Genomic DNA, 10,548 nt, shown 5'->3' on the forward strand with positions numbered 1-10,548 from the left:
TGTTGTTTCGCAATATGTGATAAGGAAGGACAAAGGCATTCCGCGATGCTTTTTTTCTCTTCACACTTCATTTAGTTACGCACCTTTGTAATATCATCGAGAATGACCTATCGATAGTTTTAGAAATACAAAGTTTAAATCTGAAAAAAATATCGTTTGATATATAAATTCAGAAAAATCCTTTACAATAAATATGTTATAATCACGAACTAGAATATAAAACGGGATATATTAAAATTTTATTTTATTATAAGTTATAAGAAAGAATGTATAACGAAGATAAGAAGTATTTTTTAAATCATTTAATATCATTTATCGCGTATTTCTATGTTGATTTTTTAAAATAGTTCATATTAATACTGATAAATATTTAAACGATTAAAAAACAGTTGACAAATATTTCTCGTGGATTAGTTTGGAAATTGGATATTGATACATTAATAAAATATGATTTCTCTGTATAAATTATATTATTATTTATATCTAATAGAGCGTTCGGTGCAGAGATATACATATGCATATATGTACGGCTTCGCGCAGATCAGTATATGTTCCTATGCAATAAACGCACACTCCATTCACGTTATGACGGATGATCATATTCCATTCACGCTCCAATCACGATTCGGTCAAATATGCTCTAATGCGTTTGAATTGCGCCATACGCGTTCAAGTCACGAGATATGATTTCGTATAATGGCAATTTTTTAAAAACACCGCCTGCGTTAACGTACATATGTCCACTATTATTACTCAGAGATTTTAATTTTACACGCAATGTTTTATGTAATTTACCAGCGTGTGAATAATCAACGGAATAAAAATTAAAGTAATTCAAAGATAATCCAATATAACTGATGGATCAATACGCATGTATCAATTTGAAAACGGTATATATTTCTAAAAATTAATCAAACTATAAACTTTTATCTAACGCAATCATATCCTGTATACATTTAAAAATGACATAATATCGTTTTCTCTGCAAATATAAGTGGTGAGATTGTATCAAAGCGTGACACGTGTCGTTATAGATAAATGCTTAACGATAATATCTGTAATACTTGGAAAATTTTCCAATTGCGTAAAGCAGTTTTTATAATATCTCCGAATAAAAACTTAGGACACTATGACTTTTTTTAGCATTAGCAAAAAAACGCACAATTATTAAAAGAAAGCGAACGATTTGCCGCTTGTGGATTCTCGATTTTTGGAATTAGCGTCGGGCAGGGTAACTTTCAGTATCGCCTCGGATAGTCAAATAGCTTCTGGCAAATAGAAAAATGTATATATATATTGTATAAAGAGTATTAGATGGTCCGACCAAATACGTGTGCTGCGCTCCGAATCACACTTCCGCCCGGTACACCTCGTCGAAGCGCATCGAAAATGCAGAGGCGTCCGAATATTTGCGGAATATGCGTGTAGTCGATAGTCACAATCGTTGCGGATAGCGAAATCCTATTATGCCGCACGTATCTGGCATGTATTCGCACAAAGTTGCTCCTTTAGGCTAAGTGCACGGTTGAGAATTTTATTAACGGGAATTGCCGTTGCGTGAATTTCAGTGATAAAATATTTAAAATCGAGATATTTAGAAAACCTAAATGTATGCGTGATTTAAAATCTTCACCAAGATAATGCTGAAAAATAAAATTCAGAAATCTCTCTAGAAGCTGTTTTAAGTAAAACACCTTTGCTGATTAACATGAGATCAGAGACTTTCGTCAAACAATGAGAGAAAGGAAATCTGTGTATATCTTTATCAAATATTTAGTTCCAAGAGCGATCTTCTGATTCTGAGTCTTATCTCCCTAATACGAGGATAATATTCAATGTCTGTGGAAGATGGTTGTCTGTTGATGCTAAATATATAGCGAGAAAAGATCGCGGAACAAAAAGACCATGACGTGCCGCTATAACGAGGTTACATCGAGAGCTCTTTCAGAGAGCAACCGGCTCGTGTTTCAGGAGCGATTGGAGAGGGAAGGAGAGGGAACGGGGGGGGGAGGGATGAACAGAGTGCTCGGGGGTTGATGCTGGCGATTGAAGTTTCGAGATTCGGCTCAAATTGGCAGCCGCTTAAGAGATTTCGCGGACGGGCGGGTGTAGAAGCTGCATAATGCGACCGAGAGATTTCCCGGCGCGTCGATCTCTCTCGTCGGCACCTCTCCTGCATGAGTATCCCGTAGGTGCCCCCCTTCCTCGTGCCTCTTTCCTTCCTTCTGCATTTCTTCTCTCTCGTTTTCCTTTTTTTTTTCTTCTCTTCCTCATTCGTGCCGATGCGTAATACTAGGGACGTCCACGGTCGAGTGCGCCGCTTGTGCCGCCTGTATTTTACTTTGTGCCTGGTGCGTAAGAGGATTATATCCTTTCTCTTCTCTACTGAGAGGGAGAGGCTGCTTCTCTCTCTCTCTCTCTCTCTCTCTCTCTCTCTCTCTCTCTCTCTCTTTCAGGAAAACGGACATGAGACCAGATAGCGAAAGAAAAAGATAGATGAGGTGGGGCGAGGCGGAGGGTGAAAGAGAGGTAAGTGGTGGGTATGCTTCACTTTTCACAGGGGCGCCTTTGTTCCCTATTATCCGATGTGATTAGTCGATGATGCAGGTAAGCTACCACGGGGGGTCCCCATTATACTTCTGGCCGAACTACTCTCTCGCGAGTCGCGCGAGCCTCGACGTAGAATTGCGATCGGCCTGTTACTGAACCAAAGTACCCTCCGTTTTTCACTTTCCTTCTTCCCTACATCTTTTTTCTGCGTCTCTCTCTCCCTCCGATACTCTCTGTGTATCTTCACAGTCCCTCTTGTTATCTCTCTTCGATGGCTGCGAGGCGTTCGATATTTCCTTTTTTTTTCTCGAACCACTCGGCGCTTTACTTCCTTCTCTCTCTTTCTCTCTTTTTCTTTCTTTATCGCATACAGCATCGTCGTTTCGCTTTCTCCGTCCCGCTCTCTCGTCTCGTGTGCCCTTTTTCCCTATCCTGTTCCCTCTCGGCCGGTTGTCGGCAAATCGGGAGCCGCCGACCTGCTGTGAAATTTATACTCTTACCGTGCACCGCAACAATGATCGCAGCCTCCGCATTTTAGCACGCCCGATTTGTGTTATCGTTTGGGATTTCTTTCATCCTACCACGGGAATTTATTTTGCGAAGTAATTAGACCGTGTTCTTCCCCGTACGCTATTATGTATAAAGATATTATATGTATACAAGTGTCTCGGGTATCGCGCATTTTTTCTCGCGACTATAGGTTCTTTGATAAAATTAATGTCGGTTTTATTTTAGCCAATTTTTCTTTCGATGACACCTTTTTCTAGAATCTTACATCATTACCGCAATGTTAAATATTTTTATAAATAACATTTATATGAAATTCTTATATATAAAGCTCTAAACTTATAAGTAAAGCTCACTCTTTTTTTTCTCTATTTAAGCAGAGGAATGAGACTTTATTATCTGTTTTTATATCTAAAATTTAATTAATCGTGGAACATCTTTCATATTACATGTAAATCTCTGTGGCGTCTTGACATTTTTGTTAAAATTTTATCAAAGGATCCTCAGTTAAGAGAAAATATATCAGACTTATATATAACATAGCGATCGCTGTGAATGAATGTGTGCGAGCAATCACGTTATACGTAATAAATTTACTTTGGCTCAGTGTCATTAAATGTTCACATCAATATACACGCAGTATATATAATGTACGTTATTCCTTTTATGCGTTTATACGAAGATTTATCTTCGGATTGTGATGTTTCAACCTAGCAGTGTATTTACTAATATTAATTAATTTTTACTCCTTAAGACATTGGGCATTGATTCTACTAATTTGTAGCGATGTATTCAAGGAATTTCTCGTCGTGGGATGAGAAAATTGAATTACTCCTGCTTAAGGGACAGCATCGAGGAGCGGAAATACACGCGATATACTTACAGATAACGAGCGATTAACGAGCGGCTACAGTTTAAAAGGCAGAAAGGTGATAGGGGAAGAAGAAGAAGAGGAAGAAGAAGAGAGACACAATGGTGACAGGGATAAACGAGAAGTCTGAAAGTCGTAAGACGAGGCGTCAAGGAGAAAAGGTGGGTGCCGCTGGCTGACTCTGGCTTTAATACCTTACATTAAGCTCGGGGAGCGGGCGACTAATTACGTGACGCCGTTCACAGTAAACGCGAATTAAAAGGAGCTGTACCGGGGGTTTGTTTCCAGGTAAACTTTACTCGGGCCGCTAAGCCGCAATATATTTCCCGCTGTATGAAATGCCCATGCGATCAAAGATAACGACCAAAGATATCAAAATTAACGAGCACGTATACTCACTTGTATCCGTGAGTTCTTTTGTGTAGATCCTCCGAACGTAAATCTATGAACTTTTAATTTTATATAAACGCGTAAAATCCTGATAAAAATGTGTTCGAGAATCTGTGATTGCGACGTGTTAAGATATATGTGACAAATCTTATTTTCTTATAAATTTATTTTCATCTATTTATCCTTTATTTTTCGACGTTTTATCTTAAATTGATCGAAGCATTTAAATGTCAAAATCGTTTACAAATTGTAGAATTGTTAAATTATTATTACGCATTTGTATAACGTTATTTACTAAAAATTTAACATCTTAAAGATGCAATCCGGTCTGAATCGCTGTCTGCTTTTTATTCAGAGAATATTCCAGTGCAATTTCGTGAACATGTAAAACTATTAGAATAATGAGAACTTCTTCTCTATTTCCCTTTTTTCTCACCGTTTAAATTCAACTTTACGTTCTGCAACGTGGGCTGAGCTTTTCATTTCCATAGATGATATTACAAAAGTTCCTCCTTTCTCAACAAAAAGGGATGTCACGAGGAATAAGTTGCGCATATTACAATATTGCGGCGGGAGATAACGCGATATTACACTCAATAATGGCGTTTTCACGTTTCAACTAGCAGAGGAGGGCTACGATCTACATTTCGGTAAAGTAGGGGGTTGCGTTAATGGACGAGGGTGGATATATCCCCTAAGGACAATCGTAGTGGTCAAATTAGGCAACTTTTGTGAATAGTCTTGGTGTGGTTTTCTGGTCAGAGCAGGAAATGTGCAGTGTTAAGGCATTTCTGAAACCATCTCTTCCATTTAACTGTAACCAGAAAAGTAAAATCTTTTCTAGATAAAAAAAGATAACGATAAACTTAATATTTATTATAATTCAGAAAAGACATGACTCATTCACAGCCCTATTATTGTTGTTTCAACAGTTTTTAATAGCTTCTGAATTTTATGACTATTTTTTCTATATCTTATGAAGATTAATGAAAGATATTGATTTGATGTTATTCTCCATTGTATTTTACATACCAACATAATATACTTTTAACATGAAATATCGTTACTGGACTCAAACAAATATCATCATAGTTATCTAAGTGAAATTTAATAATGGTAGTTAAGAGTTAAGAATATCACTAGATGTTTGGATCGGTTGCCATTTTTACATATTGATAAGACATTATCCATAAATTTAATTATACGTTTAATGTTTAATGCTTTTAATGCTTAATGACGTGCGAGTAGCTGTTCGGAAAAATTGATACGTCATTATTTCTGCAAAATACAAAATATTCCATAATGACTTTAACAAATACGAGTAAAATGCGGACGCGGATGTCGAATTATTAAGCGTGCAATTAAAAATACACGTACACATTTATTTTAATGCATGATTAATTAAACAATAAACTATATATATAGAAGCGTGTATCGCATTGTATTACGCACGAGTAAATTTTTAATTCCCTCTTCGAGTTAAAACGTATCATAAAATATGGTACATCGCGACACATCCATTACTTTTATACATAAAATTCATTTGCATAATTAGTTGCCTCTGAAACGTAAACTTATTTGTCATTAAATAATAACGTATGATTTCTCAACAGGATCGTCATGATTTAATTTCACATAATGCATAAAAGAAGTGCTTTCTTTTTATCTTAACAATTAATTACGAGCTCCTTTTCTAAACAGGATTTTTCAAGTTTTTGTAATTAAATCTCTCTTCAATTAAAAAATCCTATTAAAATAAAATATACCCACAATTTTTTAATAAAAGATCATCAATTTTTCATTAATTATTTTATTTATTTTTCTCGAGGTTATTTCATAAGATACGTGTGCGCATTATTTTTAATTGCTTGTAAATATTATTGATATTCCAGCACTTTTACTAATGAAAGTCAGCTGCGATTAATGACGGAAGTGACAGACAAAATTTTTGAAAACTTTATCGACAGTCCGTAGTTATTCGCGTCTACGTCTATACATAAACAATCATTTCGGATTCAACGGAAAGAACGGTTCAGAGCGGTTTTTTTTATCACACTTCTAAATAATTCAATGTATACTTCCGAATCCATCCGCAAAAGGACGCGCAATGCTTGGCGTATAATTTTTATCGCGCTCCATCGCCATTAATGTTACACTCCGCTAAATGTATCTCGTGAATAATGCACAGTTAATTCGATTACCGTTCTTCTCGCGGCCTTTTCGTCCACCCGGCATATTTTCCCCGCGAATATTCCGTTTACCTCTCTTCCGTCCGCTCTCCTCTTGTTCTCGTCGTTCTGAGTACCGCGGCCTGAAGGAAACCCAAAAAATTCCACCGACCGGGACCAACGAGAGCTCAAAAGTTGTAGTTTCGACCTGATCCGCGTAAGGGAGACGGGGAAGATCGAAATTCTAGAGAGAGAGAGAGAGAGAGAGAGAGAGAGAGAGAGAGAGAGAGAGAGCGCTTACGTGCCCTTACGCGCACGCGTGCGTGTAACATGTATCCACGTGTATTACCTACAAAGCTTGGTCCTCGTCGACGTACGCGGATTCGCGGGTTTCGCCTCCGCGGTTCCTGGCAGGCTAGGCAAGAATGAAGTGCAACGGGGAACAGAGAGGGTGGCTGGAAAAGGAGACGAGAGAATAGGGGGAGGGACGAATGGTGGTTTTCTTTGGAGACCGAAATGGAGTCTTGCGTTCGCGGTGATTACGCGCGCGAAAGAAATAAAGAGCGGGACAAAGATGGGGATCTTTGAAAGGAGGGAAAAGACAGAGAGATGGAAAGAGGTATACGTATTAAGGGGGTGAGAGTAGAGGGAAAGAGGGGGAGGGGGTGAGAGTCGAGAGAGGAGGGAACGTGCGGATGGAGAAAGAGATATTCTGTGGTGCGCACGGGTCTCCGTGATATTGCTGGCTGGCTAAATGAAACCGCACGTGAAAAACTGACGAGTAAGAGGTGCGAGAGTACCTCTCTCGCCGAGCCTCGCTGTCCCGACGCCTACACGCGATCGATCGTCTCTCTTTCTCTCTCTTTCTCTTTCTCTCGTTCTCTCGCCATTTCGCACTGTACACCGCTCAATGATGTTTTCCATTTAATTTCGAAAAATGCTACAGGCGTGAACGCGCGCTGGGAAAGTAATATCGGGATGCATCACGTTTCGCTTCGTTCTCGTTGATGATGTACGAAAAAGCGCGAGCTCCGCTATGCGTGTTTGTAGAGCGTTTAAGCTCCAGAACTGCGAATCGGCATGTAATGGATCTTAGTATTTTTCATAGTTGTTACTTCGCTCCTTCCCGCTGTGGCAGGCAAAAGTCGCCTTGACGATCATTCTAAATACTCTCTGTGTTTTCTCTCAATTCCATGGCAGATTTCAGAAGATTGAGATAGCAGGAGAAACGCAAAACAAAGAGTGTATATACGTAAAATGTGCTCATATAACTATATTAATAGTACGTATTACAGCTTTAATAAATCAAAGATAACTAATTTTGTGAAATTTAATTTCACACAAGTATGGATATTCAGTAAAAAGACTGTTAAACTAAGTTTAAAGTCAGTCCGAAAATTGTCTAAAAGTAGAAAGATTCATCACAGGCATAGGTATATGAAAAGAAAATAGAAATGTAATGATAACTATAACAGGTGCAATATTTCAAAGAGATAAATTTTTCTTATGTATCTTGAAGAAATATCGCTTATATGCTAATGATAGCACAGCAAATTGTTAGGATTTCGCACATCTCCGTGCTGCGCGGTAAGTGGAAATCGCCCGCGAGCGAGCGGCCCCGATCGGGATAAAGAAATTCGGCGAATCGTCGGTTTCACAGCACGAGAGAGGAGCCATTCTCTCTCCTTCTCCCTGTGGAGCGCGCGGCGGTTGACCGTCGGTGAAAGAGCGTTCATTGCGGAAACGAAAACTCGAATCGTTAAACACACACGGACACAAACACGCGGCGGGGGCCCGCACGCACGCTCGAGAAGAGTGGCGCGGGGGGCGACGGGACGTTGTGGGGTCGTGGCGGCGAGAGGGAAAGGGGGTGGTGGGCCGAGGGGTGAGAGGGGATGAGGTGGGATGGCACGATCGATCGGGTGGTTCTCGTTGCCTCCGGTTCAAAGAAAAGCCGGCGCGCGAAATCGGACGGGCGCGGTAGGTAGGTAGGTAGGTAAAGCTTGTATACGCGCGACATCCGGCTAATCAGAAAATGTAGGAGCGCGGGAGACTAATAGAGAGTGAAAAGGCATCAAATAAACAAACACCGGGTGGCGCGGGATCGTGGAACCGCGGGGCGCGGAAGGGCACGAGGGGTAAACGGGGAGGAAGATACAGGGAGAACAGGGATGGGGCAAGTGGAGTGAGGAAGAAGAGAACAGGGACAAACGGAGATAGCGAAAGTAGATAGAGCGCGAAACAAGTCAGCCCGGTGGTCGACGAGAGAGATAGGGCGACGGAGAGTGAGCGAAGAAAGATCAGGAGAGTGGTTGAGAGACGACGAAAACTGGGGAAAAGCTGGAGAGAAAGAGAGGAGTAGAGAGAGAGAGAGAGAGAGAGAGAGGGGGGGATCTCGGTACTGGGAGGAAAAGGAGACGAAAGGGATAGAGATAGGAGATAAGCCGCTCATAGTTGAGGCGAGATGCAGCGAGAGGCGAGGGTGAGATAGGGCTATTAGGGTTGGCTATAGGCGCCGCCCCGGCTATTAGAGGGTTGTTTCACCCCTACCTCGTCGGTGAAACACCGCATGGTATAACAGTAACGCGTATAATAGTATGTGTGACGCGTATGTGTGTCCCATCGTCATCGTCGTTGTCGTCGTCCTCGTCATCATCCTCGCTTCTCCACCTACTCTATTCCTCTTTCTCGACGTGTGAGATCGCGTACACGAACGCACATTCGCGATTCGGCGAAGGGAGTGTGCGGTTTCGCCGACGGGCATGCATGTGTTTCTGTGCGTATACATGCATACACATATGCAAGGACGTGCGCGTATGCACACGCGTGTGGCCGAGCCGGGTTACCACGGCAACGGGTGCTTGCGGGAGAGATGCCTTTAATAGGTATCTCTTTGGTGGAGATGGACCCGCTAGCTTCCACGTAAACGTTTCGCCGTATGCGTGTCCGACTTTCGTGGCGGTGTGTCCGCCACCAGCCGCGCGCGCCAACTCGTGAAGGTAACTACGTGTACTCGTAATAATGATCTTCACCACTTAGATCTTCCGATGAAAATGTTGCGGCGCGTCAATAGGTTTACGAGCTCTAAAAAACTGATTGTAAGAAGATAAATCTCCACGAATCGTGTGTAAACATCGGTATTGATGAAGCATTAAATTGGATATCTGTTAAAATAAAGTCTCCCGGAAGATTTACCGGAGAATAAAATTTTCCTTTTTCTGCACACATTTATGTGTAAATGGAGTTGCTCAACTTGCAATAACTTGCAGAGGTCTCTTTCCGTTTTTGTTTAATTGCTGCGAAGATTGCTGCGGCAACCAGTCCTCAGAGTTGTTGGAAATTGCCATTGTTACATTTTACGCCAGATACGGATATATGATATATGAGGAGTATATAAGTAGAGTTTAGACCGTCGGCTATTAACGTCTCTCTCCCCCCTCTCTCTCCCTCTCTCCCTCTCTCCCTCTCTTGATATTCGTGCGAGAGTCGTAAACGAACGTAACGTACAGCGTATCGAGAAGTATACCACCTCTCGGGGTGGAAAGGGCGATGAGGTGGCGATGGTTGCGTCCCCCGTGATCCTGTTCTCTCTCTCTCTCTCTCTCTCTCTCTTCTAACCCTTCTCATCCTCCCCTTCTCTCTGTCTTCGTTCTCTCTGTTTTCGCTGCAACGTCTGGCCGCCTCTCTCCTTTTCTACCATTTGCCCGCTCGGTCTGTCGGCAATAGAAGGTGGTGGAGTCACGGCGCGCTGTATATTCGGTACGCGAGCGACCGCTGAAAGCGCGCGACCGCACGCGCGTGTGTATACGTGCAGATTCGTGGGTGGCAGAGGAGGAGCCGCGGTAGAAGGGTGGGAAGAGAGAGGAGGGAGAGAGAGGGCGAACTCCGGGGGAGGAAGCTGGAGAACGACGAGTGTGGGGTACGCGAGGGGTTGGAGATACATCGGTATGTATTTCAGCCGCAAAGCTACCGTTCGAGGCGGGAGGCAAAGAGGATACGGGGAAAAAAGAGGGCGGCCGAATGGGGGAGAGGGAGAAAAAGAGGAAAGGGTGCGAGAGGAAA

The sequence above is a fragment of the Temnothorax longispinosus genome, chromosome 5 (assembly GCF_030848805.1).
Source record: "Temnothorax longispinosus isolate EJ_2023e chromosome 5, Tlon_JGU_v1, whole genome shotgun sequence".
In the NCBI taxonomy this organism is placed as follows: Eukaryota; Metazoa; Arthropoda; class Insecta; order Hymenoptera; family Formicidae; genus Temnothorax; species Temnothorax longispinosus.